Here is a 23830-nt window from a genome sequence, read left to right on the forward strand (position 1 = left end):
GTAAAACGATGCCATCCTGAGATCAAATACAGTCAAAACATATATAAAATTTATGTTTTCTAAAAACTTCTTATTCCAGTGAACCCTGTCACTCAAAATATTTAGAAATCAAAAGGCTAGCAATAAAACAGAAATAGATCTTTAATAAACAAACGTCACTGCTTTGCTATTTCACAGCAACAGTGACTCTTGTTTATGTTTAACTAAAAATTTATAAATCCATGTATATAAATTAAATTAGCTAATTAAAAATATATTACTATTAACTCATGAAAGGTTAATCAAAAGCTCAATTTTCACAATTTGGTTTCCTTGTTATAGCTTGATTCTAAGGTAGGGGACACTATGTTTAAAATAAATCATCTTCCCAAAAAATTGCTTATTTTCTTAAGTGTAATGGCATATGATTGTTTAAGAAAACCCCTGAGATATGTCCTAAAATATTTTAGAAGAGAAATAGATATGTGAGGAAAATACCAATAACTGCAAAACTTTAATTTGGGTGATGAGGATTCATTAAACTAACCTTTAATTTGTACACTTAGAAAATCCTATATAATAAAAGTTTAATATGCTAAGAGTCTGACCATTCAACTGTTCAACCTGTCACTATGATGAGCACTGACCAACAGGGGGCAGATGCTCCAACCGGTAGGTTAGCTTGCTGCTGGGGTCCTGTCCATAGGGGTTGGGCGAGACCCCGGAGCCTCCCGTGCCCCCTCCCTGGCCTTCAATCACGTTCTGACCTTTGATCGGTGGGGTCCCTCAGCCGGCCCGTGTGGATCAGGCCGAAACTGAGGGTCCTGGATGGCGAGAGGGCTCAGGCCAGGCTGAGGGACGCCACTAGCGCTCTGGGCCTCTAGTCTCATAATAAAAATAAATTATTTGCTTTTATTTAATTTCCAATACTACCATTTTTTTAAAATCAGAAAACTGTATGTACATATCTGACTATACTAGCACTTCTATGAAAAGAACTATTAGCCAAACTTCCAGTTTAAAATGTACAAACTTGGAATACAACTCTGAATTGCAGAGAAAAAAGATTCTCAAGACACAAGACACTCCAGATACATTAGGTCCTCAATGAAAATCCAAACAAATGATCTAAACTCTTTTAAAAAATATTTTTTGAAAAAATTTAGAAGGCATTAAACACAACTTCCAGTTTTTCTGTTCTCAGTACAGAGGTAGACAACCCACTGTCCACCTGTCAGAGAAGTGAACAGAAGGAACCCTGACACTCCAAAGGCAGACTACCTAATCATAGTAGGCTAGAGAAAAATAAATCAAAACCTTAAGGATGACAACAGCATCTAAACTTGAGAATTTCGAAGTCATAGGCAACATATAATTTCCCCATAAATGATACAAAAAAATACAAATAGCCAGGTGGCCCTCAACAAAATCCTAATGGAAACAGCTATTTAAAATTCTGACCTTCCCTTTTGGGCTGTGCCTTCTATGCTTTTTGCTGTGCCATCCACAAAGGACAAAGCACACCATGAAGTGGCTTCTCATAAATATTACTAAGCGAAATTTAATAGGGCTTTATGGAATACTTATGCAGTGCACTTGGTATTTATATTTCCAATGTTCTCTTCTTTGAAAATCTTTGAGAACTTTATTTCCTTTATTCATTTTATTTATTTATTATATACTTTATTGATTTCAGAGAGGAAGGGAGAGGGAGAAAGAAATAGAAACATCAATGATGAGATAGAACCACTGATTGTTTGCCTCCTGTATGCCACACTGGAGCCCACAACCCAGGCATGTGCCAATACCAGGAATTGAACTGTGACCTCCTAGTTCATAGGCTGATGCTCAACCACTGAGCCACGCTGGCCAGGCCACCTATATTCATTTTAAATATGCTGGACCAGTTTTTACCCTAACACCTGACATATGGATTGCAATGTCATGCAATGAAAATAGAATTAAGCTAAGTGTTTAATAATCCTTACCTATAGGTGTTCTAATCAAGGGACATGAATCATTCACAGTAATCAGGGACATTTTAAAGAAAATAGTTTCTTTGGCCCTCTTTAAATGACATATAACTAGAGGCCTAGTGCATGAAATTCGTGCAGGGGCAGTGGGTTGTCCCTCAGCCCAACCTGCACCCTCTCCAATCTGGGACCCCTTGAGGGATGTCCGACTGCCCATTTAGGCCCGATCCTACTGGGCCTACAATCCAGAACTGCTGGCTCCCAACTGCTATCCTGTCAGCCTTCCTGATTGCCTCTAACCACTTCTGCCTGCCAACCTGATCACCCCCAACCACTCCCCTGCCAGTCTGATTGATGCCTAACTGCTCCCCTGCCAGCCTGGTCACCCCTAACTGCCCTGCTAGCCTAATCGCCCCCAACTGCCCTCCCTTGCAGACCTGGTCCCTCCCAACTGCCCTCCCCTGCTGGCCATCTTGTGGTGGCCATCTTGTGTCCACATGGGGGTAGTTATCTTGTGTGTTGGAATGATGGTCAATTTGCATATTACTTTTATTAGATAGGATACAACTGCAAAGTGATATTAAATAAATACAAAGCAGTGGTACCTATTTAGCAGATGAAGATTACAGAAGAGTGAAAAACAATGGATCACAGAAATGAGCAGAAGGAGATCTTAGATACATGGTCATCCTCTTGTCAATACATCCCAAAGTCATGGAAATACTGAAAGACCAAGGTCCACAACCCAAGGCCATGGCTCTTCTCCCTTTCTCCGTACTAACTATGAGCTTGTATCTCTAGAGATCAATGATTCTCCATCGTAATTTTATGACTTCAATAATCTCAATGAAAAATTTTTAATATATATTTTTTTGATTTCAGAGAGGAAGGGAGGAGAGATAGAAACATCAAAGATGAGAATCATTGATCAGCTGCCTCCTACAGACCCCCCTACTGTTCCCTTTACTACTTCACATTAAACATAGAAAGTCTTGAATATTAATAACTTTGATTTCATAAAAATTATAAGGGAAAAGAAAGCAGCACAGACTTGGGCTTTGTAAAGCAATAACTGTGCAAAGAAATACATAAAGATTCCAGATCACTGTCAAGATTTAACACTGAAAAAAGGTGAACTATGGATGAATACACTGGATAAAATGCTGTCTAAAATAGAGAGAACTCTGCACTCCAAAACAAAAGAATATGCCTTCATTTTATTGAGCCTAGTTTCTATTATCCATTTGGAAGACTTATGAGAGGCAGTAGCAATTATAAACAGTATAGAAAAACAAAAGGGTGAAAAGGTAATCTAAAGTGACAAGGAAAAGAGCAGTCTCATTTGAAATTTTGCTGAAAAAATTATGAGCCAACTATTAGGTCTAGTAATAATTAATGTCGTTTTCTAATGCTTTTTTTAAATCGAATTTATTTAAACAATACAACAAAATTTAATCAACAATATAGTTGCCGTTGTTTTCTACTACTTGTGCCCAACGCTCAGGAAGCATTTTAATCCCTCTGTTGTAAAATTCTTGTGATTTTGATGCAAAAAATTCGGTCAATGCATTTTTGAGGCATTCTTCATTATTAAATTTTTTTCCAAGAAGAAAGTTTTGCAAAGAACGAAACAAATGGTAATCGGAAGGGGCAATATCAGGAGAATATGCAGGTTGAGGGAGAACTTCCCATTCCAACTGGCGCAGTTTTTCAGCAGATTCTTGCAGTATGCGGTCGTGTGTTATCGTGGTGAAGAATTACGCCCTTCCGATTAATCAGCGCGGGTTCTTTTTCTCTTAAAGCTTGGGCTAACCTTTCCAATTGGGCACTATACACTGCACTTGTAATGGTTTGGTTAGATGGTAAAAGTTCATAATGAAGAATTCCTTTAAAATTCCACCAAACACACAACATCACTTTTTTCGCATGCAAGTCAGGTTTTGGCGTGGGCTGCGGAGCCTCATTTTTGTCCAACCATTGAGGCCGCCTTTTCAAATTAACATACAGCACCCATTCTTCATCTCCGGTAACAATTTGCTCTAAAAACTGCGAACGGTTTTGAGGAGAGAGGAGCGAACTGCAAATTGTGACTCTTTGATTACGGTTGTTGTCGGTCAACTCATGAGGAACCCATTTTCCAAACTTTTGGACTTTGCCAAGTGCACGCAATTGATTGGAAATTGTTTTTTGTGAACAATTTAAAGTTGTCGCAAGCTCTCGTTGGGTAATTTGAGGATTTTGCGCCAAAAGAGCTTGAAGAGCTTCTTGATCAAAATTGGACACACGGCCTCGACCACTCTTGTCATCTAACAAAAAATTTCCCTCGCGAAATTTCTCAAACCAATGCTGGCATTTTCTGGCGCTAACTGCATCTTGACCAAGAGCACTACAGATGTTTTTTGCAGCCTCATTTGCTTTTCTTCCTAATTGGAACTCGTAAAGCATGCAGTGCCGAATATGCTCTTCATCCGCCATCTTCTTAGCCCTAGTTTTGCAACAAAAACCAAACCAAACACAAACTTTTTCAAGCAAAACTTGTTAATTGCACTTCACACGTTCTGTAGATACCACGTGTTTGAAGGTTATGTCAATACAAGTCAACGCCAAGCAAGATTTTAAACGAATGTTTAAAAACGACATCAATTATTACTAGACCCAATATACTTATAATAGGGTAATATGTTAATTAGACCAGGAGACCTTCCGGACATCTTCTGGACAAAGCCATGGTGGCGAGGCAGAGGTGGTTAGGGCCGACCAGGGAAGGGCAGGTGGGGCGAGCAGGCTGTCAGGGGCAGTTGGGAGCAAGCACATTGGCAGGGGAGTGGATAGTTGGGGGTGATCAAGTCAGCAACGGGGGTTAGGGGGGAGGTCAGGCTGGCAGGCAGAGTGGTTAAGGGCAATCAGGCAGGCAGGCAGGTGAACAGTTAGGAGCCAACAGTCCCGGACTGTGAGAGCAATGTCTGACTGCCAGTTTAGGCCTGATCCCTGTAGGACACTGGCAGTCGGACATCCCCCAAGGGATCCCAGAGTGGAGAGGGTGCAGACCGGGCTGAGGGACCCTCCCCTCCCCCGCCCGCATGCATGAATTTCATGCACTGGGTCATTAGTACTTTAATTAAAAAATTAGTAAAGTCATGTATTTAAAAAACTAAATGAAAAAGTACTTATTAGGCAAATATCCTATTTGATACGTAAAAGTAGCTATTATAAAATACCTGTATTTATTATCTTTCTAAATAATTAGAATGAAAGAACTGGGATAAAAACTTTCAACAAAAACTGGAATGTTGCTTTTTTTTTTTTTTTAAAGTCCATAGTTAAAATAAGCCAAAGAAGTAAAAATTTTAAATGGCAAAAAGTTGCTTTTAAAGAAAACACCCTATTGTAAGAAAACAACACTATAATATGATTAAATAAGCAGAAGACCCTGGAGAGTCAAGAGATATGAGGTGAAAGGAGACTATAAACTAGGTGTGCAATGTGACACAGGATGAAGAATGGTTGGAGCTATTTTAAGCATGACACAAGTTAACAGTGATAGAGCTAAGAGAGGGAGTTTTCCAATTGTGCTAGTAAGACTACTAGCTCAAGATCAATAGAAATGATTACCACATAGTAAGAAATGGGTTGTCAGGTATAATTAGATATGTAAGTGGTAAATAATATGGAAGCTAGCCTAATAATTTAAACAGAAGTCTGAGATTTAAATATGTATAAACAGCAAGAGAATAAAAATTGTACTGTTATGTAGTACAGGAAGGAAATAAAAAATCGTTTCTCACAAGGGATGCTTCCTGAATAATTAAACAATGTGTGTGGGGGGGGAAATCAAAGTTATTTAGCAAAAGAGAAAACAAACCTGACACATACAACAGTGAGTATATATATAGTAAGAAAATTTGGCATTGAAAAGTGACAAACCTATAAGGTTTCCCCTTCTCATGTTTGTACCATGGGGACAAGTAGGACTGATAGGCTCAGGTGCCACTGAGACAAACAGTCCTCTGGTACCAAAATCAGAGGGCAGAGCAGTTCTGAGAACGCCTTTCAATACAACTAAAGAATCCCATCTAGTGAAGTACTGAGTTTTAGGCTTTAAACTGTGAATGGGGGATAAAGCAGCTTTTCTAACCCCTAACCCTCTAGTCCCACCGCCCCGGCACTTCAGTGTTGCCTAAATACTACCATCGTTTGTATTTTATACAGAAATGTTTATACATAAATACATTCACATCACCATAGAAACACAGATGTAAACTATTCTGTAAACTATTCTTTCTCCATGTAGTATTTGGAGGACATCTTTCTGTATCAATACTTATAGATCTAAGTCACACCCTCTTTTTAATGCCTACACAATTATCAATTTTAACTCAGCATCCATTAGTGAACAGGTAGGTTGTTGTCAGTTTTTTGCCATTACAATGAACAACCCAGTACCATTTCTTGTTATATTTTTCAAGTTTCTGTTTGCAATTTCTGAAAGTAGAACTTTAGAGTCAAAAGGATATATACCAAATTTTGATAGTGCCTAAATGTCCTTCAGAAGATTGTATTCATTTACTTTTTAACCACCATCATATAAGCTAATGGGTTTTCCTCACTCTCTAATATTGGTATTAAAGCTTTTAAAGTGAAATAAAGTTCATCATAAAACACTGCCCCAATTGCCACCTGTACCTCAAATTGCCCAGTCTCCTGTTCTTTCATGCTGTTCACCAATTCAACTGCAGCCCTAGCTGGGTCATCCAAGGGAAAAAATCCACTCTGTTGACCCTCTCTCCTTCTTGCCTCTCTAACACAGCACCTGCCTGAGAAGGTGACCCTTCAGGATTTATGAACAAAAATGCACTAGATATGCAACACATTCCACTATCTCAAAGACAAGACTAGCCAATCAAATCTCAACATTTCTTGGGTAGACCTAATAATACTTTAAATAGCTCCTATATCAAACTACTTTTGTTATTATAGCATAAAAATAATAAATTCTCACAGATTTGAATCCCTCAACAACAAATATTCAACATTGTAAGAACTACGTTAGTCTCCAATTTACTAAAAGTTAAAAGCCATAGTTTAGCCCTTACTACTTAAAACAAGGAGATCTTACAGAAAAAAATTCAAACATATTAAAATGGTATTTACCTTCCATATATCTAAATAACATTCTTATATATTATTTGATTTTCTAGTTACAAAAATTATCAAATGACTTTTTCATTATGGAAGTCAGGATTTTCACCTTAACCCCACAGTCCATCTCCCTAACCATGGAATAGTTATATCACCACTGTTGGTCAAATTGATATTCAGAGATTATGATATCAATGACCATGTAAATATTATTCACTGCCGAGCCATATATTATTACATGATTAAGTTTTTTCTTTTTCTAAGGAAAAAATCACTGCCTTAAAAAAAACAAAACTAAGCAAACAAGAAACCAATGTATCTACCATTAATCTGTCCCTTAACTCTGATAGAACTGTCTCAACATGCTTAAACACGTCAAGATAAATATTTGAATGTTTTCTCTCGCAAATATATCTTTCTTATTCCTGGTCTGGATCAGGTAGCATGCATTTCCTAAGCACATGCTGGCTAGATGGCAAAGGAAAGTGACTAACACCACTTTAAAATAAATAGAAAATATTAAACATCAGCATTATCTACATGGCAAAATCCAGGACTGAAGAGTCACATTTAGGAGATTGAGAGAAGACAGCAAATAAGTCCTAATACACAACTAACCTTCCTGGCACTCATTTTCACAAAATCACTGGGTTACAAAGCTCCCCTAATGCCAAAGAAAGAGGGCTCGTTTCAACAGAAATTCTGCAATATAATAAGGTCAGAATTCCAGTGAGTACAGAGTGGGCTATTCATTAGATTCAATCTCAGCTTCATCATTTACTTGTCATAATGGTCTTGGGAAGGTCATTTAATCTCTGTGTATCTTGGTTTTCCTTAGTGTAAAAAGGGAATAATAGTAAATATATCACAGGATTAAGAAAGGCTCAGTATTTGCTATTATTAATAATACACCAAAAACAGCATCCTCAGATTTAATAGGGTACATGTTATTTTAATCTACCTTAGTTAATAACCTAAAAATTGAAATTACATATCTTCAATCTTGAGATGAATTAAGTACATGTGACTTTTTATCTTTAACTAGAGGCCCAGTGCACAAAAATTCATGCACTGTGGGGGGGTGTCCCCTCAGCCGGGCCTGCCCCCTCTCACAGTTTGGGAGCCCTCAGAGGATGTCCTACTGACTTCAGGGAGCCATCAGCCAATCAGGGGAAGGCACCTGCCCCCATCACTCCCTCGATGCTACTGCCTCTGGCCTCCCTCTACAGGAGGCTACCAGGCAGATCAGGGGAAGGCAACACCCCCCACCAGGCCTCTGCTGCTGCCACTGCTGGCCGCCGGCTGCCTGAGCGTTGGCCCTTGCAGCTACCATGGCTTGCCTGAGCTTCAGACTGGCCCTCGCAGTGGCAGCCACCATCCATGCCTTTCCTGAGCCTCAGGCCGGCCCTCACAGCAGCAGCAGCCACTGCCATCCGTGGCTTGCTTGAGCCTCAGGGAGCCGCTATAGCTTTGTACAGAAGTACATCTGGAAGGATGTTTGCTTCAATTAGTATATTACCCTTTTATTAGTATAGATATGCTCAGTCTTATACTGATGTTAGCAATTGCTAATAAGGGGATTATTAACCTATAACTTGTCCCAAATCTGGCATTTAGCCCAACTTCTATGCTGGTACAGCCCCTTCCCAATTTTTTAAATTACTACTTCCCCTTTTTAGTCACAAATATTAACCAAAGCTAGCCCTTTTAGCAATTGCAATGTACTGGGCACTACTCTAAGCCTTTTTACTAATTCAACCCTCACAAGAGCCCAAGGAGACAAGTTATTATTACAAAGACAGGTTAAGTGATCTACCCAGGCTCACACAGCCTGTAAGTTGTAGAGCTAGGATTGGAACACAGGCAGTCTAGTTCAAACATGTGCTCTTATTACACACGCTACACTCTATATCAGGAGTGGGGAAAGTCTGGCCCAGAGGCCACTTAAGGTGCCATGAAATAATTTGCTCTGGCCCTGCCAAGGCATTAGGAATGAGTTAATTAAATGTTTGACCAAATAAAGAAGGCTAATTTTTAAATTGATAATTTTGTATGGCCCCCAAATGATGTTATAAATACCCAAATGGCCCTAAGCAGAAAAATGTTTCCCCACTCCTGCTTCTAGATCACAGAGCTGTTGGAGAGGTGTGTAGCATACTCAAACTTGTCCTGAAGATTAACCGCAGAGGATGGCAGGGAGACAATGGTTGGAGAAAGGCCAGAACAAGGACAGGGAAGATCCGAAGGCAGCAGAGGCTGGAGAAGAAGCTACATTTCAATGAGATTTCTAAGAACTGAAAGAACTTCATGACTAATTGTACGTGAGGGAGAGAGAGAACTCAAGAATATCTGATGTTTCTGACCTGGTGGATGACACTGTTCCCACAAAAATAAAAGTGAAAGCAGGAAAAGCAGCAGGTTGGCAGTGGAGTGGATAAGAAGAATATGGGACATTAAAATGTAAGATGATAAGACAACATTAAGTAATATTCCCTCATGTTTTATCTACTCTAAAAAAATTCTAAGTATTGCTGAAAGAGTGAATGAAATACAACTTCAGGTTCTTACTAATCTAAGGGATTATTAAATAAACAACTTACAGGTCCCCCCAAAAAACCCTTATTCCACTGATGAGAGTTAAGGAGGATCCATAGAACGGTGGAAGACTGCACTCAGCAAAACTGGGTTTGATGCATGCATATAAGTGTAATCAATGGACGCAAAACTCTGGGCATGTATGGGGGTGGGGGGACAATGTTAAGATATGTACACATATAATACCTTAATTTAAAAACAAACAAACAACAACAACAACAAAAACACAACTGGGTTTGAGGCCCAGTTCCACCACTTCCTAGATAAATAGCCTAGGAAACTGATCCATTCCAGACTAATTAAGATCTCCTGGTGACTAACATGCACATTCAGGTTTTTGCATGTTTTTTAAAATATATTTTATTGATTTCAGAGAGAAAGGGAGGAGCAAGAGATAAACATGGGTGATGATAATCATTAATTGGCTGCTTCCTGCACACTCCCTACTGGGGATCAAGCCCAAACTCTGGCATGTGCCCTGACCGGGAATCCAACAGCGACCTCCTGGTTCATAGATCAATGCTCAACCACCAAGCCACAGCCGCCGGGTCACATTAAAGTTTGAGAAGCAGCCGAAACCGGTTTGGCTCAGTGGTAGAGCGTCCGTCTGCGGACTGAAAGGTCCCAGGTTCGATTCCAGTCAAGGGCATGTACATTGGTTGCGGGCACATCCCCAGTAGAGGGTGTGCAAGAGGCAGTTGGTCGATGTTTCTTTCTCATTGTCGTTTCTGGCTCTCTATCTCTCTCCCTTCCCCCTCTCTGTAAAATATCAATAAAACATATTAAAAAAAAAAAAAAAAGTTTGAGAAGCACCAACCTACAGCAAGTGACACTTTCTCTAAGTCTTGCCTCTTTCCTCACATTTACAAAAGTGGAGATAATCATATTTACCCCACAGGGGAGTTGAAGATTAACAAATGCCAAATATTTACCAAGCCTCTACCAAGAGCTGTTAGTGTTTTACATATGTTACTTCATTTAAACCTCTCAACAACCCTGCTGTGCAGATACTTTTTCCACTATAAAGATGGTCGGGCTGTGCCACTTTCCAAGGTAAGATTGGTGGTGACTACTCATTGTCTTTCAAAATATTCTGCTTCCCATTAAGCCCAAGAATGCATATATAATCTGGTGTAGTGAAAGACACAAAACAAGTTTGTGAGAAGGGAAGGAAAGAGGCCTTGCACTTACAGAACCCCACCCCCCAAAATTTTAAAGTTAACACACCAATCAACATAATTCAAATATAGTACTCACACAAGTTTAAACGACTCTGCTGTGCTTATCTTGAATTGGTTTTCAGATGACGTTACTGCATTAATGCAGAAAATAACTATGGTCAATCAGTGAAAATTCTCAATATGATACAGATGGCTTATCTGTCTTTATTGTAAGTTCCCCAGGGATAGCAATGCAGGCACAGAAAGAAACTTCCTTAGAGTATCTGGCCAATTGTAGGATATGCTGCACATAATACTAAAATTTGAAGGTTTTTTTTCAGTCATTATTTGTGAAAATTAACTTTCCAGAAAGGAATATGCAAAATAAACATTTAGAATCACTAACAGATAACAAATCTAACCTACACGAATCGCTGTATCAATAGTTGTCTAATCTATGTGAGCCCACAATATACTGAAACAGTATATTCATACCACATTCTTCTCTGACTTCCCAGCCACATTGGCCTTTCATTTCCTAAAGCACAAGCTCTTAGGGCCTTTGCAATGGCTACTTCAGGCTAGTTCTCACTTCCCTCTTCCTACAGATAGCTTGCTTCTTCTTATCCTTGACAGTGTGTCTTTTTATTTCAGAGAGAAAGAGAGAGGGAAAAATATAAACATCATTGAGATACATATAAACATCAATGATGAGAGAATCATTGACTGGCTGTTTCTTGCACACACCCCAACTGGGGATTAAACCTACAACCCAGGAATGTGCCCTGACCAGTCATCGAACCATGAGCTGCTGGTTCATAGGTTGATGCTCAATCACTGAACCACACCAAACCGGGCCCTTCATGGTCTTAAATGTCACTTCCTTGCTAGTCACCCAAAGTATACACCCCAAGATATTCCACAAATATTCTCTACTTCAGCCTATTGTCTGTTTCTTTGTAGGTGTGGCCATAAGTACTATTTTGTAGGTCTGGCCGTAAGCATAGAGTGGGTGCTCATCAAATACTGGTTACATGGATAAAGTGAATGAGTGCCAGGTACTACGGTAGACAGTGGATCTGTCCTCAGATAGTGCCTGCCCTCAGATATTCAAGTTCTATTGGAAAAGTAGACAAGCAAACAATCAGCAGGGAAAGAAATAAGTGTTATAATAAGGGTTACTAGGAGAGTGCTAAAAAAGCAAACTGAGGGTGCTCCAAACCCAGTAGAATAAGGAAGGGAAAGGTGTTTGTAGGAGGTAGTGATGCCAGCTGAATATAAGGGGAAATTAGCCTTTTGTTCTTACATAGAAGTTACAATAAAGTTTTCTCCAAACACATGTAATAAGATGACCCTCAAAGTTCAACTCGAGATCAATGCATAATGAGTAAAAAAGAAAAGGTTGTAAGCCATCTGAAAGAGAAAACTTGGTTTCCCCAGGCAAGATTCAAGCAGAGCCATAATGAACATACTCTTACATGTAAAAACAAAACAAAACACCAAGGTATCCATCCACCCTAGCTGGTTTGGCTCAGTGAATAGAGCGTTGGCCTGCAGATTGAAGGGTTCCAGGTTTGATTCCAGTCAGGGGCACATCAGGTTGCGGGCTCAATCCCTGGTGTGGGGTGTGCAGGAGGCAGCTGATGATCAATGATGGGTTTATTCACGTTCCACAGTTGGTCCTCATCTCTTATTAATTGAAACTCTTTTCTTGTCCGATTTCATCTATTGCCTGAACACAATTGTCTCAAAAATTAAGATTTCACATCTCTTTTAAAAAGATATTTTTATTGATTTCAGAGAGGAAGGGAGAGGGAGAGAAAGATAGAAACATCAATGATGAGAGAGAATCATTGATCGGCTGCCTCCTGCACGCCCCCTACTGGGGATCAAGCCTGTAACCCATACGTGTGCCCTCAACTGGAATCGAACCCAGGACCCTTCAGTCTTCAGGCCGACGCTCAATCCACTGAGCCAAACCAGGTAGGGCAAGATTTCGCATCTCTTGAGTTTCAGCCTTGGATGGCCAAATGAGTACTGGACATTTCCACTTAGCTGCTCTTCAAAGACTGCACATTTAACGTGACCTAAGTAGGACATTTCTGTATTTTACACCTCTTATTGTACTGATGAGGACCAACTGTGGAACATGAATAAACCCATTATTTAAAGGACAGAAGAGGAACTTTCCAAGGCAGACTGTGAAATAGAGACAGGCATCTAAACCTGTTCTAAATATTTGTTGAGTTATTGTTCACTAACAGATTTCAACAAGTACATGTGCAATGTTTTTTCTACAGAGAAAGTACCAGGTTTCAAAATAAAAACTATTTGCTAATAGTGAAGTTACCGAAAAAGACACATAAGTTCTTTCAGAATACCATAATATGGCTTTCCTGGGACAGGAAGGAAACAATGAGGTACACCCTGACTTCTTATTAGTACTTCAAAAAGTAAAATAAAACTGGCTGAAAGGAACAAAGAATTTTCTTTTGGAACTACTTTAAATGTTTAATCTTGCCAAGAGTTCAAAGTCCATGATACTAACCATCTCTGGTTGAATTCCAAGACAGAGATAAAAGTTCCAATGGATATTTTAATGACTAACACTGGTTTTGAGAGACATTACACTGAGACAAACCAAACTTTTATCCTCTAAGAGGTCTATATTATAGCAATACTATTCTCTCCTACACTATCGTGAGTTGGAAGTCACTGAAAAGTTTATTGTCGTCAAGAACCATTTACAAGTTGCAAAGTTAAGTGCCAAATAGTAGTACAATAGGTTTTATGAGGAAACTATTGCTAAAGACTGAATTGTATAAGAATTAGGTTCTTAAGGAAAGGCAAGAAAGACAAAACAAGAAGAAATATGAGGTGACAGGAATACTGCAGGCAGGGTTCAGACATGAGCAAAGAAATACATGTAGGATTTGTGCTGGGAACCAGTGCTTTTTTGGTGTTTGTTTTTAATAAGAAATTTATGTAGGCAGGCAGACAGTCCATATGGCCAGAAAAGCAGACAAGAGGCAAGACAGCAGAGGACTAAGCTTTCTCTGATAAAGACCATGTAGCCAGTGATGGTTTTATATATGTGGATGCAAAACAAGATTTAGAAAAATCAATCTGGCAACTGTGTGTAGAAGAGGTAATAGGGATTGTAGTGGGACATGCATCTGTTAAAACTTATCAAATTATATGCTTAAAATTGTTGAATTTTATTATATGTAAATTATATACCAGAATGGCCAATTAAAACAACAAAATAGGAATGAGCTAAGTATTAAAAATACAGGCTGAAAAAATATATAGACTATAAAATTCTAAACATTTGACAGCTGAGGTTTTAATTCAGCAGTGTGAATTAACCAGCTGGTTATATGCACTTCTTCCCAACTACAAGTCAGTGGCATCACATTGGTAGTCTGAAACCAGCCATGGTGGGGTTTCTACATCTGAGAAATCAGCAAATGCCACAAATCAGGGCTTTACCCCCTTACCCCGCCTCAGGGCAGCAGTTCAATATTCACCATCATATCATTATGTCATTTCTATCACGGTATGAATTTGGCACTAAAGTTAGAGCCCCTTGACATTTTCTTCTGATTCAAAATAATAACAGTTCTGAAATACGTTTTTTGGTGTGTGTGTGTTTTGCAGATATTTTATTAGTAAGAGAAGGGGGGCAGGAAGGAAGTGCATGATTACCATTTCATTTGGTTAATACAATTAAGTACTATTCCTTAATCTTACCATCAGATGATGGTTACCAAAAAAGTAAGATTTAAGAGACTAACATTTTGTTAAATTCAAGAACAAAAGGATGCCTATGAGTAAGACAGAAACTTTTGTTTGTCTCTCAATCAAGGTTTTCTAGCTATTATGTGGTTTCCCTGGGACTAACACCAATTGATAATGATAATGCACAAAAAAATTCCAGCATTTACTTCGTTATAATAAAGGCTAATTGCATGGGCCTATTATTGGAACATGCTTTCCTATTGTAAACTAGTGCATTTCAATATAGTAAAGAGGATTCCTGGTGAAATCCTACTGTGAAGAAAAGAACTTTGTGTTAACAACTTTAGCTTCAAAAACTATTCATTTATAGATGCCCATTTAATTCTCTGAAGTAAAAAGGCTCATTTGTTATGCAGATTACTAAGCAGTCAGTTAAGAATAAAGAGGTTATCTTCTTTAGAGACTCTAGCTAACTATCTGCATAGGCTCAAAACCAGCCAAGTATACATATAACTATGACATCAAACAACTGATTCAGCTGCAGAGAAACATGTGCTTCCTTGAAACGTGAACCAAAAAAATTTACACCACCTTCCAATCCACCTTCCAGGAACACCCTGGGGCTCCTCCCAAGAAAGGATGCCCACATGGAGCTCCTGAGTCTCTCTCTCTGTAAATATCAATCAGGGTATAGAAGGGGGATGCAGTAAGAGATATAGAATGTTATTCTCTACAGTGATTCCACAAGTCCTTAACAGACTTAAGTTTTGTTTCAAAAGTTCTTAATTCCATTACTTACAACTCAGAATGTAATTTCTCAAAAATAAAAGCCAATTTAACTCACTTGTATCTGAGTTCACCATTTTACTTTGGCATATTAATCCTCATCTATATCAATGTTTCTACTAGAAAATGTAAATGCATTTGGAGTTCTAAAATGAGATGCTAACATGTTCATCATCTGAACTTCATTGCACCGAGAGCCCCCCTCTCCGTGGAAAGGAACGAAGAAGATTTAAGGAGAATATTCATGAAGAACTCGGATATAAGAAGCAGGGAGAGAATGTGGGAGAAATGCCTGGAAATAGGAAGAAACGTCTGGAAACTATCACTATGGTATTGACATCCCCTGCCCTAATGATAACTAGGTGGGGAGAAGGGTGGGAGGTTTCCGTTAGACATGTATACTGTGGTGAAACACTCCAGGAGTTTCTGATCTGCACTCCAAACGAAGAACCACTGCTCGAGGGTGTGAGCTGCCAGGCCATGAAGAGCCTGGGGGAGGAGGGGGAATTAAAAGCATCAGGCCATCTTTGTACCACAGATCCTAGCCCAAGGGTCTTTTCTTTCTCCCTTCCCTCCCCCGCCCCCCAATCGCCCCCCCAATCCGTTAAAACTCACCCAAGGACATGGTTAGAGAATGAAAAGGAAAAAGAAACATGGATAAACTGCCTTCCATACATGCCCCAATTGGGGATCGAACCCGCAACCCAGGCATGTACCCTGACCAGGAATCAAACTGGCAACCCTCTGGTGCACAGAAAGGCGCTCAACTCTGGCTGAGCAAGGGTCTTTTCTTTTTTTGGCCATTTTCCTTGGACTTTTAATTCCCCTGGGAAAGTAGAAATAAGAACACACCCCCAAAATGAAAAAATGAAAAAAAAATTGTACATGTGGCCCCAACTCTTTATTACTAATATTTACTCTTCTTCAAAATGGCCAAGCCCAGATGTACAATGTACAGTTTTGGAGTTGAGGACAAAGGTATAGAAGATACAGGATTTATCCTCCAAGGAACAGCTTGAAAGAGGTGGGAGTTGGACCACAAGCACACAATAGATTACAGAGTAGTAACTAACTGCTTATCTGAAAGGAAAACAAAGAGTGCTATTATTAAAGCATGCAGAAGAAAAGAAAAACATCTAAGGCAAATGCAGAGATGTGGAGAGAGGTACAAAGGCTTTGCGGTAGATGCAAAGCTGGAGGTAAATACTGAAGAATAAATGAAGTTCTAAGGCCAGGAGTGGAAGGGAAGGTGGTGTACTGCAGGTGTGAGTGCAGCACCACAGCTAGGAAGGAAGGCACTTCACCTTCGTTATCAAAATGACTCTTAAACCAAAGTTCGGCTTGAAACCACAGGCACTGAGGAACAAGGGGTTTTAAGCAGGAAGTGGCATGATCATATGTACTAAAAACAGGATAGCAACAAAGAGACAGCCTAGATACAGGGAGCCCTGAAGTTGTGAGATGTTTTGCAGCAATAGTCCAGGTAGAGCACGAGGGCCTGAATAAAGCACTGGTGGCAGGGATAAAGAGAAGGGGAAGATTAACAATCAAGGGGCCAGAATCAACAGAATGAAGGAGGAGTAAAGAAGACCTCAGGTTTTCCACTTGGGTAACAGATGAGAAAGTACACACACACACACACACACACACAGACTATATTTTGATTTTGGAGGATATTGCAATGAAATCTGTATGAGACATATTAAAGTTTTAGGAACCTGTTGAAATATTCTTGGAGAAGAGTTTGGAAGGCAAGCAGCTATACTAATCAAGAGTTGAGAAATAACTAAAGGTGTGTGTATGTGAACCAATTTATAGCAAACAATGTGCAATGTGAAAACTGAGGATAAAGCCCCATGGGAAAACCCTTTAATAAATCTACATCAACCTGCAGAGAGATTGTAGGACAATGTAGGATTTTAGGATGAGACAGAATTAAGTATGTTCCTTTAGTCCAGTGTTTCCCAAACTTTTGACATATGTGTACCCCTTCTATAATTTTCGTAACGCTGAGTACCCCTCGTACTCATGAGAATGTAGAATTAGGCGCAGCTAAGCATGGTGCAGTGCATATCCCCACCAAACTCCGGTGCAACGCGTACCCCCACCAAACTCTTCCCGTACCCCTGGGGGTACGTGTACCACACTTTGGGAAACACTGTTTTAGTCTATGGGTCCACAAACTATAGTCCATGGCCTGTTTTGTAAATAAAGTTTTATTGGACCATGCCAAGCCCATCCACTTACTTACTGTTGGTGGCTGCTTCTGTATTACAATAGCAGCATTGAGTATATGATCCACAAAGCCAAAATTTTTACTATTTAGCTCATCCCTGCTTCCTACCTCAGTTTCTCCATCTGAGAAACAAAAAGTACATTCTGTTTAAATGCAACAAGAACTTAAAAGGCTCATGAAAGTTGTTGATTTAATATCAAAGCCACTCATCAAAATATATGCTCAACCCTTAAAAATTTTCTTCAATAAAACAAATTTACAGTTAAAGTTAAGATTTTAAAGTATATAAACATTTACAGCATATAATGAGGAAATGGACCACAAAGCAGAATAAATCACCATCTCCACCATTACTGCCATTGTTTTTTGGACATCTACCATGTCCAGATACCATGCTGAATATCTAATGATTGTTTGTGCCATTCAAAGTCCTATAATAACCCATGGGGGCATCCCTTCATTTGAGATGAGGAAACTGATCTTAGAAAGGTTAATAGTCTCCTCTCAGGTCACCTAGCAGACAGTGGGTAGGAGAACAGGTAACACCGGTACAGCCACACTCTGAACCAGGTCTGACCTTTGTACTCACCCTCAACCCCATACTTTACAGTTTGCTGCCTACACCAAGGGAAACAACATTTGTAAAGGGACAAATGGAATCTGGCAACAACTAGGAACACATATCTGTTTCTCTAGAACTGGAGGCAGGTCTTAGAACCCAGGTTGGTATCACAAGCATAAGTAGGGGAAGTCAATCAACCGTCACAGTGGGGTATGGCCTCGGAACCACAACCAGGTACAACACCCACTGCTAGCAGACTATGCATTCTGAGTTCCAAACCACCATCTCACAAATGAAATTTTTAAACAAACCCCTCTATAAACTGATGGCAGCCAACACAAGAAAAAAAGATCCTAGTAAATCAGATATTACAGTAATGTCCTCTAAGAGGTAATCTGACACTCTCAGTGGAAAGAACAGGCTTTCACTTCGAACTGACCCAGGTTTGAATTTTGGTTTCAAAGCTAGCCACATGAGAGTAAATTAATTTTATCTACTCCGAGCCCGCTCCCTTGGGAAAGTAAGACCACCAACCTTCCACGTGGTCCAGGGAAATATAAGCAGTGCAATGTAGAGGTTAGTGGTTTAGAGTCAGGCGTCCTGAGTTTATCAGAAACTTCCTTGGCATGAGACGGGGGCCTACACCTCAGAGGTTTCTCAACTTTAAAAGAGGAAAAATGATAAGATGAGCTACCACTCAGGGTTATTTTGAGGATTAAATTAGATTTCAAGGTGCTTTTTTAAAAAAAGCATAACACCGTGCACAAAGTAAGTCCTCAAAGAGGCTTTTTATCAGTTTAAGTTTTAGACCAAATGACAATCAGTTTTTCCAACTCTCCTAAAAATGATTTTTAGGGGAAGCAATATCTTTCCCTGAGGCTATGAAATTAACTTTTATAGTTTTAAAGGTGTGTAGAAACAAATTTCCCAAGAAAATCCAGTGGCTTGGCTCCATTTTGTTAAGGAAGTTTGGAAGTTTTCTTCATCTGTTGTCTCAAATCTTACAAAAAATATTAAATAATACTTCTGGTGGCCCCGCCGGCATGGCTCAGTGGTTGAGCATCAACCTATGAACCAGAAGGTCACAGATTCTTAGTCACGGCACATGCTCAGGTTGTGGGCTCAATCCCCAGTGAGGGACTTGCAGGAGGCAGCCAATCAATGATTCTTTCTCATCATTGATGTTTCTATTCCTTTCTCCTTCTCCCTTCCTTTCTGAAATCAATAAATTGTATTTTTAATAATAATAATAATAATAATAATAATAATAATAATAATACTTCTGGTATATTTAGGAAACAGAAAACACCTTAACCTATAAACAGAATGAGACTATTTCCCCCACATATGGTTTTCAGAACACCATGAAGAAACACTGGAAAGGTATCTATTTGAAAGCAGAACTTCAATACTGTCAAACAGCCTGCCTGCACCTGTGGCCAAAGCAGAAGCAAACAGGCTTGGCTAAATGGCCCATGACTCAAATTTGCCTGTCTTTTAAAAGATCCCTTCCTCTCCCACCCCCAGTATGCAGTCACCCTTGAGCCCCACTCCCATCTAGAAAGCAATGAAGATAATGAGCTGCACAGGGTTTTCTTTCAATCATTAGTTCAGGACACAGGAACAGAGCAAAGATAGTGACAAATTATAATAATATATTCTTTCCTTTAGCAGTCCCATAAATGCATCCAGCTAAAATGTGCCTTTCACACCACGTTCAATTATTAATGACAAGCCAGAAGAAATCCATAAAACCTTCTGACTCTCAGAAGGCTTTCTCAGATGCACTTTTAAGTTTTCAAATGGCTTATATTCCTGAACCTGCTAATCTTTCTTCAAATAACTTCAGAAGTTTTTTTATAGGCAGATAATCACACTGATTTAATCCAGGATTTTAATGCCTAAAACACAAAGTTGTTGTTGTTTTTTAATTTTAAAAATGTGTTTATTATTTTGAGGTTGTGGGGAAGAAACATTGACTTGTTCCACTTTATGCACTCATTGGCTGATTCTTGTATGTTCCCTAACCAGGGATCAAACCCACAACCTTGGCCTATCAGGATAAAGCTCTAGTTAACTGAGCTACCTGACAGGCTAAAATAGTTTTAATGGGCACTATTACTGCCTTAACATAGAAAGCCTCTACATTAAATATCTCTACTTCGGGGGTGGGGGAAGGCATTAAAAAAAAAAAAATAGGAAAACAGTCTTCAGATACTGCACTGGTTTTATCCACCATAGAAATCAACATGCTCATGGTAAACAGACATTAACAGATTTGTTTAAACTTCTCAGCCATTTGCTACAGAATATGTATAGTGGTTAATATCCTTGTGTTTCTATCTCACTTTTTAAAAAATATATATTTTATTCATTTTTTACAGAGAGGAAGGGAGAGGATAGAGTTAGAACCATCAATGAGAGAGAAACATCAATCAGCTGCCTCCTGCGCACCCCCTACTAGGGATGTGCCCGCAAGCAAGGTGCATGCCCTTGACCGGAATGGAACCTGGGACCCTTGAGTCCACAGGCTGATGCTCATTCCACTGAGCCAAACCTGTTAGGGCCTAAATATGGTTTTTATTGATTTCAGAAAAAGGAAGGGATAGGGAGAGAGGGTTAGAAACATCAGTGATGCAAGAAAATCATAAATCAGCTATCTCCTGCACATCCCCTACAAGGGATCAAGCCTGTAACTCAGGCATGTGCCCGGACTGGGAATCAAACCGTGACGTCCTGGATCATGGGTAGATACTCAACCACAGAGCAACATCGGCCAGGCTCATCTCACTTTTTTAAACCGTGTTCTAACAGAACTATCTATGCTCACGTTCTAACAGAACTTTTTTAAAATCCTTACCAAAAATCAATCTAGGACCAGAGCCATCCTCTTCAGCATTATGCAAGTCTAATTCAGATTTACAAACCTTACTTTTGTTTTGAAAGCTAATGGAAGGAAAATAGCTTTTCTGTTTTAGATTTCATTCCTGAGAAAATGGGAATAGATGCAAGGCTTCACGGTTAGACACTACAGAGAAAACATCCTGTCTACTTCTACAATAGAATGCTCACAGCTAATGGCCAAACCACCTGCAAAACTCTCATTTGTTCAGTCTCAGATGTAGCCCATAAATTCAAGATGGTGCTGTTTCATTTTATTTTAGAACAGTCACCTTGTATCCAACTGATTCAGCCCACTTCTGCTGCCAAAGTGTTAACATGTTAAACTGTCAAATTGTATGTGTATTTGTGTTTGTGTGTGTATATTGGAAGCTGGGTGGCTCATAGATGACAAGGCTGAGAGAATCATCAGCGGGGGTTTCTGAAAGGAAAGGGCAAGGCAGGAATGTTGGGTGACACAAACTTCTGTCTATCTTTTAAATATGTTGTTATTGATTTCAGAGAGAGGGAGAGAGAGAGAGAAACCTCAATGATGAGAATCATTGGTGGGCTGCTCCACACACACCCTCTACTAGGGATCTAGCCTGAAACTCAGGGATGTGCCCTGACCAGGAAAGGAACTTCGACCTCCCCGTTTCATAGATCAATGCTCAACGAGTGACCCACACTGGCCAGGTTTCTGTGTATATCTTTTTTTGTTAATTTTTATTGATTTCAGAGAAGGGAGAAGGTAGATAGAACCATCAATAATGAGAGAGAATCACTGATTGGCTGCCTCCTGCACGCCCCCTATTGGGGATCAAGCCCACAACCCCGGCATGCGCCTTTGACTAGAATCAAACCCAGAAACCCTCAGTCCGCAGGCCAATGCTCTATCCACTGAGCCAAACCAGCGAGGGCTGTCTAGATCTTTTAATCCCAGGTATGGTTCTCTCAGTAAGCACTCTCCCTGGACTAAGTACTAAACTAATAAAAAGCCTTTATTTTAGAGAGATATGGAGGGGAGAAGTATGTATTTTTAAAGTATTAAGTAGCTAAACATAACTAAATCTCTGAACTGCAAAATTTAGAAAAAAGTTCTTTTAAAAAATGCAGTCCTGGCTAGTGTGGCTTAGTTGGTTGAGCATCATCCATGCACCAAAAAACTGTTGATTTGATTCCCAGCCAGGGCACATACACAGGTTGTGGGTTTGATCCCTGTTGTGGTGCAACCGAATCTGTTTCTCTCTTGAGGTTTCTCTCTCATTATCGATGTTTCTGTCTCTCACCCTTCCTCTCTAAAAATTAAAACATTAATTTTTAAAAACCTACTTACCTTGGAGTTTCCTAAATTAAAAATAACATCTGTGCATATCTGGCCAGTGTGGCTCAGTTGGCATCATCCCGTGCACTGAAAGGTTGCTGGCATATTCTCAGTTATGGGCTCGATCCCCAGAAGGGGACATGCAGGAGGCAACTGATCACTGTTTTGCTCTCATATCCATGTTTCTCTTCCTCCCTCTCTCTATAAATCAATAACTTATAATTTGGGGGGGAAATAACATCTGTTCAGTACTCACTGTTGCCCTGCATATCAAAGAACATATGTTTGAATACTCTCCTTAAAACTAACACAAGTGTGAGGTTACCAAGAGCAAATACCAAGCATGCACACAAGTGTTTGCTGTTCTGTGCTATATGTTTAACATTTATTTCTTTCAAGGCACTGAGAATTTCAAAATAGTACAACTATCTCCAACTTGCTCTCTAAATCTGCTATTTAAATTAAAGGCTGGCAGGCTCAACATTCATGCCATAAAGCCAGACAAGTGCTCCTATTAAACAGGACTCACAGCTATGGAATGCTAAAAGTGGCAAGGATCCCAAAGAGATCTACGTATCTCTTCTATCCTCATATCTCTCTCCCTCTCTCTCTCTCTTTCTCTCTCTCTCTCTCCACCCACACACACAATTGATTTGGCTTTCCAAAGGAAGTTCTTTGGACTATATTCATACTTGCTCTTATACAGCAATAAAAAAAGATTCAGGCAAAACCGGTTTGGCTCAGTGGATAGAGCATCAGCTTGCGGACTGAAAGGTCCCAGGTCCTATTCCGGTCAAGGGCATGTACCTTAGTTGTGGGCACATCCCCAGTAGGGGGTGTGCAAGAGGCAGTTGATTGATCGCATGGATATTTCTAACTCTCTATCCCTTTCTCTTCCTCTCTGTAAAAAGAATCAATAAAATATATATATAAAAAAAAAAAAGATTGAAAATATCCTGATGAAAGACACTGTCCAAAAATACAAATTCTTAAAACTACCAACCCTGTACAAACCTACACCCATTCTTATTTGACAATAGAAAGAAAATACTCTGAAGACCATCTGTTGTCATACTTAAAACCAAGCAGCATAGAAAAGAGCAAATATATCATATGCTAGGCTAGGGGTGTCGAACTCAATCAGAGAAGGGGCCAAAATCTAAAATCCAGCCTAAATCGCGGGCCGAATGGTTTACTGAACAGTCATAAACTGTCATTGTGATGGAAACGCAGCGGAGTGCAGTGATGACAGCGCGGTGCGGGCCACATTGCAAGGCCTGGCGGGACGGATTTGGCCCGCGGGCCTTGTGTTTGACACATGTGTGCTAGGCTACAATTATTTCTATTTTAGAAAGCAATGACCAACTTCAGTTCAAAGGAAAGAATTTCTATTATCAGCCTGTTTGAAAAGCACAGAAATAAGAGGCAAGCTAACAAGTAAAACTGAAAAAAACC

General features: G+C 39.6%; 1 protein-coding gene and 1 long non-coding RNA gene across 4 annotated transcripts in view; both read right to left on the reverse strand.

Annotated features, from left to right (window-relative positions):
* Positions 1–23830, reverse strand: part of UBE2H (ubiquitin conjugating enzyme E2 H) — a 100251-nt gene that overhangs the window by 52877 nt on the left and 23544 nt on the right. The window contains exon 1 of one of the 3 annotated variants that reach the window (XM_045576722.1): positions 6636–6737. The exons of the other annotated variants lie outside the window; for them this stretch is intronic. The gene's annotated coding sequence lies outside the window, so the exon portion shown is untranslated. Of the gene's footprint in view, positions 1–6635; positions 6738–23830 lie in introns of those variants that run through there. 3 annotated transcript variants of the gene reach the window in all.
* LOC123650964 overlaps positions 1–23830 on the reverse strand; it is a 50298-nt gene that overhangs the window by 9388 nt on the left and 17080 nt on the right. The gene's annotated exons all lie outside the window — the stretch shown is intronic.

Source organism: Pipistrellus kuhlii, unplaced genomic scaffold, assembly GCF_014108245.1.
Source record: "Pipistrellus kuhlii isolate mPipKuh1 unplaced genomic scaffold, mPipKuh1.p scaffold_m20_p_10, whole genome shotgun sequence".
In the NCBI taxonomy this organism is placed as follows: Eukaryota; Metazoa; Chordata; class Mammalia; order Chiroptera; family Vespertilionidae; genus Pipistrellus; species Pipistrellus kuhlii.